Here is an 18,554-nt window from a genome sequence, read left to right on the forward strand (position 1 = left end):
AGCTGCAGCCACAGAGCCAGAGAAGCAGCCCAGGGAGCTGGAGGCAGAGCAGCAGCATCAGTGCTGAGGCAGAGTGGAGCCGGAGCTAGAACAGTGGACCTGGAGCAGTCTGGAGCAGGGTGCGGTGAGCAACTGGGGCCAGCCAAGAGGGGACCCTGGGCAAAGAGCCCAGTGCAGAAAGACACCTTCAGCCAAGGGTCCTTGCAGGCCAGACTGGGAGGGGGATCTTAATCCGACAGGGGGCTGACGCTGGGAAGGAGGGTCCTACCACCCAAAGTCCGGAGGTATGTGGCCAACATCACAGCACGTGTCCAACCTGCAGCATCCCTGCAGCACAGCCAGGGCCTGAGGAGGCGGCCTGAGACCTACAAGGAACAGACTGAACTGCCCTGACTTCCAGAGATACTCTTTGTAATGCTCCCTGCCACAGAGCAGGGTGATGTTTTCCTTTAACCTTTCCCATTTTTCCTTATTCTTTTTAAAATTAATTGTTGATTAAATAACTTGTATTTGCTTTAAATTGTATGTAACCGTCAGTGGGTCAGGAAAGTGCCCAGTGCAGAGAGAGTACCCCGGAGTGGGGACACCCTAGCTCCTGTCCTAGGTGACCACAGCAGGGTTGGGGGTCGAATCCCCCAGGAATCTTGGGCCCAGCCTTGTCGGGGTTATAAGGACTCTGCCAGACAAGAGAGTGGAAGGGGAGTCCTCAAAGGCAGGGAGGCCTCTGGGTAAAGGAAGTGGGAGCGAGGACTCAGATCCTTTCGCTAGCCCACTTCACCGGGGTAGTGCAGAAGCCAGGAAAGTTCCCCACAATAGTGGGACCATTCTGCTGCTTACATCTACATAATTGTTCTAGGTTGAAATTATGGTTCTGTAGATTTTTACAGATCAAATAACTCCTCCCTTACCTTTCTGTCACTAACTTGCCGATGGAATTACACATGTTCCCAGGTTGAAGGAAAGGGATGGATTTAGAAAGGCCCCTGTTGGGGATGGAAAAGTTGTAGAAAACTTACAGTTGGTTGTCTAAAGTTAGTAACAGCTGTCTTTTGTTCCTTGGAAGATTACACAGTTCCAGTGATTCCTTCACCCCCCACCCCACCCTGCTCCCCAATCCTACATTCCCTTACAAAAAGGAGCCATGCAGAAGGTAGGAGGCGTTGAGGTGGAGAGGGGTTTAGGTCCAGGAAACCAGAGAAAATGGGCATGGGAGAATGATCCAGTTTACCAGTTGAATAAACAGTGTCGCTTTGCTGTGGAGAGGTGAGGGGCTTGTGGTTCTCATCTGAAACTTCAGGGAACCAAATAAAGTTGTGGGGTGTCTTTTTCTTTCCCTGTCCATTCACCATTGATAGGAAGGCACAGGGCAGGATTTTCTGACAATGTTGTGGGTGCGGGTGGGAAAGGCAGTGTTCATAGTTCACTTCTCCCTTTATATGGAAACTCCATATGCTAGTGTGACAGATTTATGTTACCAATCTGCCTGGGGCGTCAGGTGATCAGGCTGAGGCCACAGGATCTTTAGGGGAGGAGATGAAGAGCACACCAAGTGCCTGAATTTTAAAGCTTTATTAATAAAATAACAGCGGAGAGCACCAGGGAGGGTGTGGGGGGGTCCTCATGTCACTCAGAGGAAGGAAGAAAGTGTTAATGCCCCAAGCCCTAACCCACTTTTATACTCTCACCCGCACTACCTGAGGCTGGCCAAGCCTGGGTGTAATGTAAGAAGAGGGAGAGGGGTGGACGGGAGTTCTTGTCCTGTGCATGGGTCGTCCAGGGTCCGCTGTTGATCTCCGATCTGCCTCAGCTCCCTAGAGGGTTTTTAAGGCCTGGGGTCTCTTGGGGGCATCTCCTTCAGGGACCTATGTTCCCCTTGCTCTCTGTACCAGTCCAAACCAGCCTTCCGAGGCTTCCTTGGTTTCCCCAAAACACATTTCCTTCAGGGTCGCGAGACTATTATATTCCCATTCGCTGACCTTCGCATTTTCACTAGTTTTGCACCCCCCTTTCAGGTCTGTTTGGTTCAGTTCTCCTTTCCCACAGGCTTTTGGCTGTTTAGCAGCAGGGAGCTTGTTTGTGTGTGCATTGGCCTTGAGTGGCAGTTTCACCCCTTATCTTCAAGCCTAGCTGAACTGTCGAGTTAACCCGTTCCTTTCTTTCTCCCTCCCTCTTCGGCCTTTTGTAACCTGCAAAGGAATCTTCCACTCCACACTCACACCTTTAACCCTTCCCAAAATGCTTTGCGATGCCTGCAACAGTATTACAACATACAATGCTGATTTGCCTCCCCAGAGGACCCCCACAGGACTGGAAAGCCACTTCTCTTTTCCATTCTGGTACCTTGAAAACTGCTATGTTCTCCAAATGTTGGGCAGCCTTTAAAGAAGAAATTCCTGGAAGGAACTGCCATTCCCCACCCTCAGCCCTCTTGGGACACTATAAACATTTTAAATTTTCAAAAAACATTAGTACATGTATTTTATTGTAGTAGCCTCTTCGCCTTCCTCGGGGGCTGAAAAGATTGTCTGAGAACCAAGGATCATCTAACAGTCGCATTCCTAAAATGCTAAAAAGTATCAAGACTGTGGCCTTCCACAGCAAATTTATGTTATGTTATTGCTTGGCATCTTCCAGAGGAAAAAAAATATATATTGCTACCCTGGTCTTTGAAATGGCAGGACCTTCTGATCCCGAGAAGGAAATCATTGTGCCAGAAGGGCAGAAGCAGCACCCCAGTGACGGCAGAGGCAGACGGTGAAGGACCCTGGAAGAGCTGCTCATTGCCATGGACAAGAGCTGCTGTGGTCACTGAACCTCTCTGTGAACCATCACCACATCTTTCTCCTCCTCTGGCTGCTGCTGAGATGGAGGACCCAATCCCTCTGAGTGACCGGGAGAAGCCTGCAGGACTCCCAGCACTACACCTTCCACCAGCACTTGAAACCCTTTGCAGGGGGATCCCCTGAACATTCAGGAGGGGAATGATGAGTCTGCAGGAGTCCCTGAAACCCACCAACTGCCAGCCCCTTCAAATGCCAGACAAGAGGCAGTTGTCCCCAAGAACAATTTTCCACAGTTGCTCCTCCCTTGTCATGGAGAGTGCGCAGGCAAGGAGATAGGTGCAGAGACATTAATATTTGGCTGTTGTTTACAGTCTCAGTCCTGTTATGTTTTATTGGTTTACATTTCCTTTTAAAAATATTTCAATTACATGCTCCATATAGTATTTTAAATAAATGTTATAGTTTCCTTGACTTGTGTGTGCCTCCCTCCCCCTTCCTGAGTATGATGAATGTAAGATGTTTTCAGTTCCAGGATTGGGTCCCACAATTCACAGAACACGAATAGGAATGTTCTAATGTATGATGTCTGGTGCCATCTCACACCCACACTCCCCTCCTCAGTTAAAAAGTATCTGAAGTCCCAAAGATACACAGAAAGGATGGGGAAAGTGCATCATTATGTGCTTAGAAAGCACTGGTAGTTTTAAAAGCAGCAGAACTCACAACACAGAAAATAGGTAGCTCTGGGTATGTCTACACAGCAAGTAGACACCCACAGCTGGCCCGTGCCAGTCGACTCGGACTTGCAGGGCACATGCTTTGGGGTTGTTTCCCTGCTATGTAGATGTCTGAGCTTGGGCTGGAGCTCGGGCTCTAGGATCCTGTGAGGTCTTAACACAGTGGATATGCCCTTATATAATTGTCTGTAATGGGTGAACAGTCACAAGAATGAAGGGCTAGTGACCATTGGCTATGGCAGAACAAAACACTCCTAAAGGTATGTAGCTCCACAAGAACGTGCCAATGTGCCCTAGTGCTTTTCCAGCAGGTGTACAGGGTGTGAATGTATCTCTCAGCCCAGGCAGATGTCACCCTCTACCTCTGCTCGGCCAACATGTGTGCACATATGGCATCCCTGATTTCCCTTGCCCACTGGGAATCAGGACCAGCATGCACTGGGATCCTGCTGCCTGTACACAGTTTGTAAACCAGACTTGTCTTGTGTCCACTTGGGACAGAAGCACTCCCCCTCACAAAGGTTATTGAGCGCACAGCATGCAACGATCATGCGAACGGTGTTGGCCATGTTGGCATCAAGATGGGTGCATAGGCGGTGCCCATGAGATTTAACATACTAGATGTGCGCTCCATGACCCTTCTGCAGCAACTGAGTTTTAATTGAATTCTCTTTTTTCAGTGTCATTGATGTCCGGGTCTGGTTTCATGAGCTAAGTTAGGAGCAGGAATGCGGGGTCTGCCGAAATAACAGTTGGCACAGATACATCATAGAGAACCATATCGTTTCTGGGGAACAAAGTCCCTTCTTCCCCCAAAGTACAATTCCGATATTCTCAGCACTCTGGTGTCATCACCAGGTCATGAGCAGCCAGATCTAGTAGTCAGAGCCAGAGTCCATGTCATGAGACAGGAGTCAAGAGTCATCTGGGTCAGGATATCAGGACGTCAGAAGCAGGAGCCAAACTGGTGGACAGGAACCATAAGTCAGATGCCAGGAAATCCAGGAGCAGGAGCAGGGTGGAACCCAATTGTTCAGATAGCTGCCTGTTCCAGTTGCTGATATCATGGGTCCCAGGTGTCAGAGAATGGGTGCTCCTCTGGGCCTAGCTTCCTCAAGAACCGTGGGTCATGTTATCTGGTGTCATGAACCTTCCCAGTATATCCTACAGTGATATTTGTGAATCAGCCTCTGTGGCCCACTAAGCCCTGCAGAACAAGTGAATAGTAACCTTTTCCCTTCACATACTTACTTACCCCTGTTTGCAGGAAAGATATTATAATGTGAGGTTTCAGAGTAGCAGCCATGTTAGTCTGTATTCGCAAAAAGAAAAGGAGTACTTGTGGCACCTTAGAGACAAATTTATTTGAGCATAACTCAACTACAGGTCACTTCATCGGATGCATTATAATGTGGGTGCTATCAATGATACCTACACAGTTCCTCTGAAATCCAGCTATTAATTCCAGAATTTTGCATATGGCAGCCATTCATGGTTAGATCACAGTGTTAATTGCCTCACAAATCTACACAACCACATCCTGACAGTGGAGTTTCCAATTCCAAACTGGTTTGCAATGGACCAATTGTTGTCTGAGGTTGCCAAGTTCCACAGGGCAGTAGCCAGGCCCTTCTGCACTGATTTGGCTTCCCTGAATTGGGTGTTCTGGCAATGGAGGTTTGGTGCAAGCTCTTCACACAGCTCCATGAGTGTCTGTTTCCTCCTTTGGAAGTTTTGCTGCCACTGCTGGTCATCCCAGGTTTCCAAAATGATCTGATGCCAGTACACCATGCTGATTCTCATGCATCAGAAGCAATGGTCCATCCATGGGCATACCGTGGCAATACTAGCATTCACCACAACTTTTCCATGGGACCCAACTGGGTTGTCATTCCCCCTCACAGTCAGCCATCTTCAGGTTGTCAGAAAGCCTTGTCCTGATTCCATCCAGCATCTTACCTATCACCATCACTGCATAAACATTTGTCTTGCAATAAGGAGCAGGAGCAGAAGCAGATCATCATCCAGTTGATGGAGAGTGAGCAGGAATTGCCATCGCAAATGTGTGAAAGCAGGAGCCAATATCAACAGCACACAGCAAAGAGATTCTGTGAGTGAGTGCCTGTGCACAGAATCCTGGGAAACCAGTCCTGAAATGGTAGCCCGAAAGTTGCATAACAAAGTGGCTGTGAGGACGTGGGTATATGCGTTGTGACAGACCCAGACTGGTTGGGTGCTGGAGTCTGGCAGAAGGAAAACATACTGGACACTGGATGAATAGTTTTCTGTTCCCTGAGTAACCAGGGCACAAGCTGCCCCAGAGCAGTCAGGAAGGTGCTAGAAGCAATTAAGTCAGGCAGACTCCATAAGACACCTGGAACCAATTAAGAACGGATTAGCAGCAATCAAGGGAAACAGGCTAATCAGATCACCCAAAGCCCATTTAGAACTGGCTGAGATTAGTTTAAAAGGAAGCTCCTTCAGAGAGGCCAGCTGGTAGGAGCTGGGAGAAAGAAGATGTGTTGTGGGAAGACTGGGAGAAAGAAGGTGTGCAGTGAAAGAGCCGGGAAGACAAGCATGGTCAGGTACCAAGGAAGGTGCTAGGAGAGACCATTTGGGAAGTAGCCTAGGTATGAGCTATAGCTCCAGTAGTATAGGAAAACTACCTGTTGCTGTTGCCATTAGGGTCCTTGGGCTGGAACCCGGAGAAGAGGGCAGGCCCAGGTTCTCCCCACACCTCTACAAAAATGCTCCCTAAGTAGGAAGACCGGGACTAAACAGGGCTCTTACAGGGGTGAAAGTATCTTAAAGGACTTACCGGTATGCTAGAGTCCTGAGCGACAAGGGAGGGCCTCAACCAGAAGAGGCATGGCCTGAACTGGAAGAGGCAGGGCCTTTAAATCCCCAGGCCCTTTAAGTCAAGATTTAAAGGGCCCTGGGCTCCGGCTGTGGTAGCGGCAGCTGGGAGCCTTGGGCCCTTTAAATCACCCACGGAGCTACCAGCTCCAGAGGCGGCTGGGAGCTCGAGGGTGATTTAAAGGGCTCGGGGTGCCAGCTGCCACTACCGCAGCAGAGTCCTGGGCCCTTTAAATTGCTGACAGAGCCCCAGGGGCTCCTGGCTGCCACTGCTACCCCAGGGCTTGGGGCTCTGGTGGAGATTTAAAGGGCCCAGGGCTCCGCTGCGGTAGTGGCAGCTGGGAGCCCCTGGCCCTTTAAATCACCGCCAGAGCCCTGCTGCTGCTACCCCAGGGCTCCTGCAGCGGGGCTCTAGCAGTGATTTAAAGGGCCCGGGGCTCCAACTGCCGCTACTGCCCCGAGCCCTTTAAATTGCTGCTCGAGCCCCCAGCTCCCTGCAGTGGCCGGAGCCCCAGGCCCTTTAAATCGCTGGCCTGGGAAAGCCTGTCCGGTACGGCACGGCGTACGGGCTCTTGCCGGTACACTGTAGCAGACCATACCAGCTTACTTTCACCTCTGGCTCTTACACCAAACCCATTGATTGCTGATGATGAAGATGGCTCAGTAAGCTGTAACCCTTCTCTCTAGGAGGGGAGAGAGGCTACACTGAGGGTCACAGCAAACCTCTGAGGGAAACTCTAACCACCTAGAGGTGAAGGACCCCCCAAGGCAGAGCCGGAGCTGTGCCACAGTGTGTACACAGTGTTACACCTGTGTCCAGCACAGCTTACTTATGTGGACACTTGGCATGGGAATAGAGAACATGCACAAGCATGTACATGGTCAAGTAACCAAGTATGCGCACCACTATAGACATAGCCTTAGATGTAGCTGATGTTCATGCAGCTGTTTCACAGATCATCAGAGTGTAAATACACACTTTCTCTCTATAGTGGTAGTGGAAATACTGTTCCTACCATCTAGAACAGCCTTGATGTTACTCAGAACAAAAGGTAACTTTATGGCTTTTTTTCATATCGCATACCTTCTCTGTGGTCTATGATTCCTAATGTTCTCTACAATAATTAATCCTACTCTTTAGTTTAATAATTCACATCTTCAGCTCTGTCCAGCTGTATCTACAGTTAGTACACATAGCATAAGAGACAAATGATACAATCTGCAGGGTGCACAGAGTGTAATTTGCTACCAGACGCTCTCTGATGTTTTGGTAAGAATATTATATAAAAATAGTTTTGTTGTACTGAAAGTAATAATTAGGTTCTTTGTGATAAATTAAAGTTAAAATGTGTCTTTAATTCTATAATTGTGCTCTGAAATTCATGTGTGTTTTATTTTAGCCACAGTTTACTACTGCAGCAACTTTTAATAACTGATGAAGTAAATGAATGGTCAATGAGTCCCAGAAACCTTGAGCTCTTTTTCCCATATGAGCTCACTGCATTCAGCCCATAATTAAAAGTTTGCTTTAAAACAAATGGTGCCGTTGGCCAGACATAGTGCCACCACCAAAGAGCAGCATGTAGCAATTCAAGCTTGGATTTTTAAATCCCAGGTACAGTGCAAAACCACTTCTAGAAAACTTTTCTTTAGATTCAACAGCATTAATACCCCCAAACAATTACATTTGGGACCACTAGAACTGCTGCTGGGACATGGGATGCCAACATGTGAAAGCAAGAACATCCCAGGAAAATGTGGGTGGGTGGAGTGTCTCTCTGGCACCCATATCGTGGGCATCCACAAGATAATAGTGGAATGGTTATACAAGCTTTTAAAATTCTTTGAAATGATATCTATGGAAGTCTGCTGAGCTCAAGAGGGCTGTCAAGCCTGATGTTCAGTCACATAGTCAGCAGTTTAGCATATTTCTGATTCACTTGAGAATGATCTTGCTTGGTAATAATACTATTACCAATTTCCCCTCAGGGTGTTATGATGAGTGCCAAGGTAACCAAACCCTTTTAGATATATGGTACAATACTGTGTGAGACACTTGCTCCAAACATCCTGGCCATATGCAAACCCCACTGTTTTCTTTTTATCCCCACAGCCATATCTCTTACTCAGGCCTTTATTGTAGCCCATCTTTACTACTGCAACATCTTGCTTTCTGGTCCCCCAAAATATATATTTGCCCCCCACTCAATCCATATCAAATACAGCAGGTAAACTCATCTTCCTTGCCCCTTGATTTGATTGTGTAAGTCCACTCTTCAGATCCTTCCATTGGCTCCCCGTCTGCCATCACAGCAAATCTGAGTTCCTGGCACCGTCTTAAAAACTCCCCACAACTCTGCTCTTCCCTGTATGTTCTCCCTTGTCAAGCTTCACATTGTCCCCATCACTGTTGCTCTGCCAGTTTCCCAGCTTGGTCCTCTCATTTGTCTGCTTCTCTCACAAGCACCTCCGTGCCTTCTTCCACATAATGCCTGGTTTATGGTATGACCTCCATGAGTTCATCCACAATGTATCATGGCCACTTTTAATTCCATCTTAAAGAACCACTTCTGCTTACAGTGAATCATATGGGCATATACAGATTGTGTATACATTTCCTGTTGCCATTCTCCTTCCCCTAACCTCTGTGCTTGGGCTATAAACACCTTGTATCAGCGACTATCTTTCTGAATGTATGGAAACTGCCTAGCATGTACACCATTTACATTTACAATAAACTCAGAGGTACTAGTATAGGCATTCCAAACATTCGGCCCAGTATTTCTGCTCCTTGCTGGTTCTCAATAGAAACTCAAATACACATCTAGTAAAGGAATATTTACCAAAACTGGCAGAAAAAGAGTGGGCATGTGCCCTATATATAAGGTTGTAGTATCTAGTTACAGGAAGGAAAGACCAGAATTCCTAACTGAGCCCCTAGAGGGCATTAGGAGGAAAGATTAGAGCAGTCTGAACCCTGGTATATGTTTGCTGCTGAGGGTATGTCTGCAGTACGAAATTATTTTGAAATTATTCTATTTGAATTTTCGGAAACTATTTTATACATTCGGTCTTCTGTGTCCCCACTAAAGTGCTTGAATTCAGTGGATTGCGTCCACAGTACCAAGGCTATCATCGACTGTCGGAGCGGTGCACTGTAGGAAGCTATCCCACAGTTCCCGCAGTTCCCACCGCCCATTGGAATTCTGGATTAAGCTCCCAGTGCATGATGAGGCAAAAACATTCTCACGGGTGTTTCTGGGTGTGTGTCATCAGAAAGCTACTGCAGACAATTGTTTTGCGCCTTTTTGGCATGCAGACACCATACTGCTTTCAGCAGATGGTTCACCGCTGCTCTCTTGCTACTATGAATCCACCTCTCCAACACAACTGTGTTTGGCCATCGTGAACCGAGCAGCACAACTTCCACTGCCAACTCTGCTCTCCCACTATTGCCACGCTTCTGAGCTTCTCCATGTTGTCTGTCCTGGGCTCCCACCTCCATGAAAGCCACAGAAGACAACCATTTTCCGTCGTTGTTCGGCTACCGTGAACCGAACAGCACAGCTTCCACCTCCAACTCTGCTCTCCTACGTTTTCTGTCCTTTTCCCAGGATTACCCATGCAGGCGCCATAGCCATGGTGCCTGATCAGATCTCTGCTGCAGTTTTGACCATTGTAAATACATTGCGCATTATCCAGCAGTATGTGCAGTACTGGCAAAACCGGGCGAGGAAGCAATGACAGCGCAATTACTATACTGATGAGGACATGGACACAGACGGCACGGCATGTAGTGATTGGGAGATCATGGTGCTGTTGGGCCAGGTTCATGCCGTGGAATGCCGATTCTGGGCATGGGAAACAAGCACAGACTGGTGGGACCGCATAGTGTTGCAGGTCTGGGATGATTCCCAATGGCTGAGAAACTTTCGTATGCATAGGGCCACTTTCATGGAAGGTTGTGAGTTGCTGTCCCCTGCCCTGAAGCACAAAGACACCAAAATGAGAGCAGCCCTCACAGTTGAGAAGCGAGTGGCCATAGCCCTCTGGAAGCTTGCAATGCCCGACAGGTACCGGTCAGTCAGGAATCAGTTTGCAGTGGGCAAATCTACTGTGGGGGCTGCTGAGCTGCAAGTAGCCAATGTAATCATTGACGAGCTGCTATCAAGGGTAGTGACTTTGGGAAATGTGCAGACCATAGTGGATGGCTTTAATGCCCTGGGGTTCCCTAACTGCGGCGGGGCGATAGACGGAACGCATATCCCTATCTTGGACCTGGAACACCAGGGCGGCCAGTACATAAACTGCAAGGGGTACTTTTCCATGGTGCTGCAAGCACTGGTGGATCACAAGGGACATTTCACCAACATCAATGTGGGATGGCCGGGAAAGGTGCATGCCGCTCGCATCTTCAGGAACTCTGGTCTGTTTGAACAGCTGCAGGAAGGAACTTACTTCCCAGACCAGAAAATTAGTATTGAGGATGTTGAAATGCCTATAGTTATCCTCAGGGACCAGCCTACCCCTTAATGCTGTGGCTTATGAGGCCATACACAGGCAGCCTGGACAGTAGTCAGGAGCAGTTCAACTATAGGCTGAGCAAGTGCAGAATGGTGGTAGAATGTGCGTTTGGACATTTGAAAGTGCACTGGTGCAGTTTACTGACTCGGTTAGATCTCAGCACAACCAATATTTCAACTGTAATTGCTGCTTGTTGTGTTCTCCACAATACCTGTAAGAGTAAGGAGGAGATGTTTATGGTGGGTTGGGAGGTTGAGGCAACTTGCCTGGCGGCCAGTTTCACACAGCCAGACAACAGGGCCATTAGAAGAGCGCAGCAGGGCGCTGCACATCAGAGAAGCTTTGAAAGCCAGTTTCATGACTGGCCAGGGTACGGTGTGAGAGTTGTGTTTGTTTCTCTTAAAGTTACCCACCCCCTATATGTATATATGAAAGGAAATAAAATCACAATTGTTTAAAAACCGTTCTTTACTATTTGTTGCACAAAACATTGAGAGAAATCAGAAGCTAGACGGGCGAGAGGGGGGTATTGTGTTAGGGGGGTGGTGGAGGAGGGAAGGTCAAGTCCAGAAACCAAATCAAAATTTAGGCTATGCCAGCTTTCTGTTGCTTACTGCACATACTGCTGCAATCCTCTGGGGTTGACTGTGTGGGTCCCCGTAGGCCCCCGCCCCATGTTCTTGGGCATCTGGGTGAGGAGGCTATGGAACTTGTGGAGGAGGGAGGGCGGTTATTCAGGGGCTGCAGCAGCAGTCTGTGGTCTTGCTGTCTTTCCTGCATTAGGACAGGTTTAAGAGTAGCAGCCGTGTTAGTCTGTATTCGCAAAAAGAAAAGGCGTACTTGTGACACCTTAGAGACTAACAAATTTATTTAAGCATAAGCTTTCGTGAGCTACAGCTCACTTCATCAGATGCATCTGATGAAGTGAGCTGTAGCTCACGAAAGCTTATGCTTAAATAAATTTTTTAGTCTATAAGGTGCCACAAGTACGCCTTTTCTTTTTCCTGCATTAGATCCACCGTACAGCGGAGCACGTCAGTTTGCTCCCCCATGAGCTTGACCATAGCATCCTGCCTGCTCTCATTGTGCACGTCCCTCCTCTCTTCGTATTCATGTAACGCTTTACGCGACTCTGCAATTGTTTGCCTCCATGCATTCAACTGGGCCGTATCAGTGCAGGAGGACTGCAGGAGCTCGGCAAACATGTCATCCCGAGTTCGTTTTTTCCTCCTTCTAATCTGGACCAGCCCCTCTGGGATGGAGTAGATAGGGGCCGCATTGAAACATTTACACCTGCTGCAGGAGGAGAAAAAGGGAGGGTAGTATTTTAAAAGATACATTTTAGAGAACAAAGGGGACACTGTTTCTCAGTGAAACAGGCAATTCATAGTACACAGCACATGTTCTTTCTGTACAAGGTCTCATTTTGCCTCTTATACTGAAGTGCCTGCCACTTTGGTGTGAATAAGACATCACATGCGGCCAGGCAACAGAATTCAGCTTGCAGGCAGCCTGCAGGCTCTCTGGAATGATCGCTTCACACAACACCCTCCCCCGCTGTCCCCCGCCAACACACCATGGGGCTCCGATGAGGCTCTGAGCAGGGATGAGCCCTTTAAACTAAATGTGAACGGCCCAGCACGGCTGGGTTTCCCCACACTGCATGGCTCCGATCAAGCTCTCACTCACCAGAAGTGCCTTCTCCAGGGTCATGGTCCAGGAGCATGCTTTGGGAGTAGGGGAAGGCTATTGGCTCCAGCGTTAAGAATAGTTCCTGGCTGGGGGGAAAACAGATTCCCCACTTGCCGCCTGTGCACTGTCGTCCTCCTCCTTGTCCTCCAAAAACTCATTCTCCTCACTCCATGCTACTCCCCCCTTGCAGGTGTCCATGGACACTGGTGGGGTAGTGGTGTCGTCACCCCCCCTCCCCCCCCATAATTGCATGCAGCTCACGATAGAAGCGGCATGTATGGGGCTGTGACCCAGAGCACCCATTCGCCTCCCTGGGTTTTTGGTACACTTGCATGAGCTCCTTGATTTTTTGTACGACAGTGTTCTGTGTCCCTAGAGTAGACTCTTTCCGTCATGGCTCTGGAGACTTTAGCGTACGTATTTGTGTTCCTTTTTTCGGAACGTAATTCTGCCATAACAGATTCGTCTCCCCCACATGCAATGAGATCCAGTACCTCCCATTCGGACCATGCTGGAGCTTGTCTGCGAATCTAGGACTGCGTGATCTCTTGAGATGGTGGACTCTGCATGGTTGCCTGTGATGGTGGACTGTGCTGATGGTCACCTGTGCTGATGGTGACCAAACAGGAAATTCAAAAGTTCCTGGGGCTTTTACAGCCTACCTGGCTAGTGCATCAGAGTTGAGAGTGTTGTCCAGAGTGGTCACAAGGGATTATTCTGGGATAACTCCCGGAGGCCAATATTGTCGAATTGCGTCCACAGTACCTGTCACCCGGAACTGCGATCTCGATTTTAGCGCTACTCCACTTGCCGAGGTGGAGTACAGAAATCGGATTAAAGAGCCCTCTGAATCGAAAAAACTGGTTTGGTTGTGTGGACGGAACCAGTTTTACTTCAAGGTAACTCGGCTAATTCCGAAATAACCGCGTACTATACACCAGGCCTGAGACAGTTGACTTGTCCTGCATTGCTTGCTCAGAACAAGGAAAGTGCCATTCAAAGCAGCAATCCATGCTTTCTCTGATAAGTGTATGAAAGGGAAAGTATTAAGCACTAGCATTCCTGCACTGCAAAGAAGTACCAGTAACATTGCATGTATCTTGCTCTCTGGATCACTCAAAATGTGCAAGGAAGGGAGAAAAACAATTGAAAGACTCAGTTCCTCTCCAAAACACATGGGAAAAGCAGTAGCAAATCCACACATTTCCTAACAGCAAGATGTATGGAAGATAGAGCCCACCGTTTTCCACCAGCATAGCCTGGGGGAAATGCTTTCTGTCACGGGACATACTGTCTCTTTAAGAGCAGGACTGGCCAGCACAGCCCTACCGCATATAGGGCAAGCATGATGGGAAGAGAGGTATTGAGGCTGCCAAATACATAATGTATCCAGCTGCACTGTGGGCAGCCAGTCACAAATACAGTAACTAATTCAGATTACATGGCAGAGAGAGACAGGAAGAAATGTCAAGAAAAGTCTGAGTTTGCTACAGATTTTGAATCCCATATTGAGATGAGCATCTCATAAGCAATCTGTTACACTGATAAAATATTGAAGCATTCTAATGCAAACATTAAGTTATCATCCTTCCTTCTGTTCTTCTAATTTGTCTGGTATTTTCTTCCCACCCAGTTTTAGTTCCTTAATAAGTCATTACCTATGCTTCTAAATCGCTTGATTCCACCTGAATCTTCTGTATGGAGCTGACATTTCTCACGTATACTTATAAGAGGTCAGAAATAGCTCTCAGAATGGGTTTTTCCATTTTTCTTCCTTCCACCTGTACCTCCTCTGTCATATATTTTCAGCTCTTCCCTTCCATTTTTGCCTGTTGGGCCTGATTTGGAATGGAAGTGAATTTTGCTGTTGCCTTCACTAGGAGCAGGACTGGATCTTTTCTTCCTCCCTTGAATTGTTTCTCTTGTCCATTATCTGTGACTGTCACTTCATCTTCTACTAATTTGTCTCTTCATTCAGTTTTGACTTTTTGCATCTGTTGCACTTGATTCTAATAGAGCATGGCATGCAATAACTTTTAAAGGGAAGTCTTCATCTTCCTTTCAAACAACCCTTTATTGCAAATTGTAACTACTGTAATTTTCCTTCTAGATGCAGAATCTGCCTGAGAGTCACAAGCTAGCAGGGGAATTTCAAACATCACAGTGCTGGGGACAAGCCTGTGTCATGTGTACTAGCTGTCTGAACTCAACATTTCTGACCTCCTCATCCATGCACAGCCTGTATTACTCTGGTGCTTTAGATTTTAAGGGACTAGCTAACCTACATCAAAGGACTCCAAAGCAATATTCCTTAGACAGAAACAATGTAAAAATATAGTTCTGCATTATAAGCGTAGGGTATGTCTCACACTGGTGTGGTGAGGCTTAAATAACATTTAAGTGCTTTGAAGTGTATAAATGGCAATCATGGTATATAGTTACTATTGTTGGCCAACAGGAATTATTGGCACATTTAAAAAGAAACAACTCCAACTCAATAGAGCTACAAAACTTATTTTGGCATTACTTGCCTGTGTTTGTAGGACTCTAGCCTTAGTGATTGTCTTGCCCTCTAGTGGCTAGTCTAAACAAGACAGAGAATATAAATGCTAAATTTTTCTCTCTCATGGTAGAGGACTGAAGTCTGAAGCAGAATATCATTAATTCCAATCCCCACAGTGCGACTTAAACCATATCTGACTTGGACATATATGCAGCGATAGCTTATACACACATGCAAAGAAATAAACAAACTAAAATAATGAATACTGTAACTTCCTAAGCCCTGGTCTACACTGGGAGTTGAGGTTGAATTTAGCAGCGTTAAATCGATTTAACGCTGCACCCGTTCACACAACAAAGCCCTTTTTTTCGACTTAAAGGGCTCTTAAAATCGATTTCTTTACTCCACCCCCAACAAGGGGATTAGCGCTGAAATTGGCCTTGCTGGGTCGAATTTGGGGTACTGTGGACACAATTAGATGGTATTGGCCTCCAAGAGCTATCCCAGAGTGCTCCGTTGTGACCGCTCCAGACAGCACTCTCAACTCAGATGCACTGGCCAGGTAGACAGGAAAAGGCCCGCAAACTTTTGAATTTAAATTTCCTGTTTGGCCAGCATGGCAAGCTGCAGGTGACCATGCAGAGCTCATCAGCAGAGGTGACCGTGATGGACTCCCAGAATCGCAAAAGAGCTCCAGCATAGACCGAACTGGAGGTATGGGATCTGATCGCTGTATCGGGAGAGGAATCTGTGCTATCAGAACTCCGTTCCAGTTTTCGAAATGCCAAAACATTTGTCAAAATCTCCCAGGGCATGAAGGACAGAGGCCATAACAGGGACCCAAAGCACTGCCGCGTGAAACTTAAGGAGCTGAGGCAAGCCTACCAGAAAACCAGAGAGGCAAATGGCCGCTCCTGGTCCGAGCCCCAAACATGCTGCTTCTATGATGAGCTGCATGCCATTTTAGGGGGTTCAGCCACCACTACCCCAGCTGTGTTGTTTGACTCCTTCAATGGAGAGGGAGGCAACACGGAAGCAGGTTTTGGGGACAAGGAAGATAGCTCACAGCAAGCAAGCGGAGAAACTGGTTTTCCCGACAGACAGGTACTGTTTCTCACCCTGGACCTGGAGCCAGTACCCCCCCGAACCCACCCAAGGCTGCCTCCTGGACCCACCAGGCAGAGAAGGGACCTCTGGTGAGTGTACCTTTTAAAATACTATACATGGTTTAAAATCAAGCATGTTTAATGATTAATTTGCCCTGGCATTTGCAGCTCTCCTGGATATACTCCCAAAGCCTTTGCAAAAGGTTTCTGGGGAGGGCAGCCTTATTCCATCCACCATGGTAGGACACTTTACCACTCCAGGCCAGTAGCATGTACTCGGGAATCATTGTAGAACGTAGCATTGCAGTGTATGTTTGCTGGCGTTCAAACAACATCTGTTCTTTATCTCTCTGTGTTATCCTCAGGAGAGTGATATCATTCATGGTCATCTGGTTGAAACAGGGTACTTTCCTTAAGGGGATATTCAGAGGTGCCTGTTCCTGCTGGGCTGTTTGCCTGTGGCTGAACAGAAATGTTCCCTGCTGTTAGCCACATGGTGGGGGGGAGGGGCTAGCCACGCGTTGGGGGGAGGCAAAATGCGACCTTGGAACAAAAGCACATGTGCTATGTATGTAATGTTAACAGCAAGGTGTACCATGAAAGAATGTACCCATTGTTCTATAAAATGTCTTTTTAAATACAACTGTCCCTTTTTTTTTCTCCACCAGCTGCATGTGTTTCAAGGATCACAGGATCTTCTCCTTCCCAGAGGCTAGCGAAGATTGGAAGGTGAAAAAAACCTCACTCGTGATGAAATGTTCTCTGAGCTCATGCTGTCCTCCCACACTGACATAGCACAGACGAATGCGTGGAGGCAGACAATGTCAGAGTGCAGGAAAGCACAAAATGACCAGGAGGAGAGGTGGCGGGCTGAAGAGAGGGCTGAAGCTGAAAAGTGGCGGCAGCGTGATGAGAGGAGGCAGGATTCAACGCTGAGGCTGCTGGAGGATCAAACCAATACGCTCCAGCGTGTGGTTGAGCTGCAGGAAAGGCTGCAGGAGCACAGACTGCCGCTACAGCCCCTGCATAACCAACCGCCCTCCTCCCCAAGTTCCATAGCCTCCTCACCCAGACGCCCAAGAACGTGGTGGGGGGGCCTCCGGCCACCCAGCCACTCCATCCCAGAGGATTGCCCAAGCAACAGAAGGCTGGCATTCAATAAGTTTTAAAGTTTTAAACTTTTAAAGTGCTGTGTGGCCTTGTCCTTTCCTCCTCCACCACCCCTCCTGGTGCTTCTCTCCTCCACCACCCCTCCTGGGCTACCTTGGTACTTATTCCCCTATTTGTGTGATGAATGAATAAAGAATGCATGAATGTGAAGCAATAGTGACTTTATTGCCTCTGCAAGTGGTGATCAAAGGGAGGTGGGGAGGGTGGTTAGCTTACAAGGAAGTAGAGTGAACCTAGGGGCAGGGGGTTTCATCAAGGAGAAACAAACAGAACTTTCACACCGTAGCCTGGCCAGTCATGAAACTGGTTTTCAAAGCTTCTCCGATGTGAAACCGCGTCCTCCTGTGCTCTTCTAACCGACCTGGTGTCTGGCTGTGCGAAATCAGCAGCCAGGCGATTTGCCTCAACCTCCCATCCCACCATAAACGTCTCCCCCTTACTCTCACAAATATTGTGGAGCGCACAGCAACCAGTAATAACAATGGGAATATTGGTTTTGCTGAGGTCTAACCGAGTCAGTAAACTGCGCCAGCGCACTTTTAAACATCCAAATGCACATTCTACCAGCATTCTGCACTTGCTCAGCCTGTAGTTGAACAGCTCCTGAATACTGTCCAGGCTGCCTGCGTACGGCTTCATGAGCCATGGCATTAAGGGGTAGGCTGGATCCCCAAGGATAACTATAGGCATTTCAACGTCCCCAACGGTTATTTTCTGGTCTGGGAAGAAAGTCCCTTCCTGCAGCTTTTGAAACAGACCAGAGTCCCTGAAGATGCGAGCGTCATGTACCTTTCCCAGCCATCCCACGTTGATGTTGGTGAAATGTCCCTTGTGATCCACCAGTGCTTGCAGCATTATTGAAAAGTACTCCTTGCAGTTTATGTGCTCGCCAGCTTGGTGCTCCGGTGCCAAGATAGGGATATGGGTTCTGTCTATCGCCCCACCACAGTTAGGGAATCCCATTGCAGCAAAGCCATCCACTATCACCTGCACATTTCCCAGGGTCACTACCTTTGATATCAGATCTTTGATTGCGTTGCCTACTTGCATCACAGCAGCCCCCACAGTAGATTTGCCCACTCCAAATTGATTCCCGACTGACCAGTAGCAATCTGGCGTTGCAAGCTTCCCCAGGGCTATTGCCACTCGCTTCTCAGCTGTGAGGGCTGCTCGCATCTTGGTA

Source organism: Eretmochelys imbricata, chromosome 2 (assembly GCF_965152235.1).
Source record: "Eretmochelys imbricata isolate rEreImb1 chromosome 2, rEreImb1.hap1, whole genome shotgun sequence".
In the NCBI taxonomy this organism is placed as follows: Eukaryota; Metazoa; Chordata; order Testudines; family Cheloniidae; genus Eretmochelys; species Eretmochelys imbricata.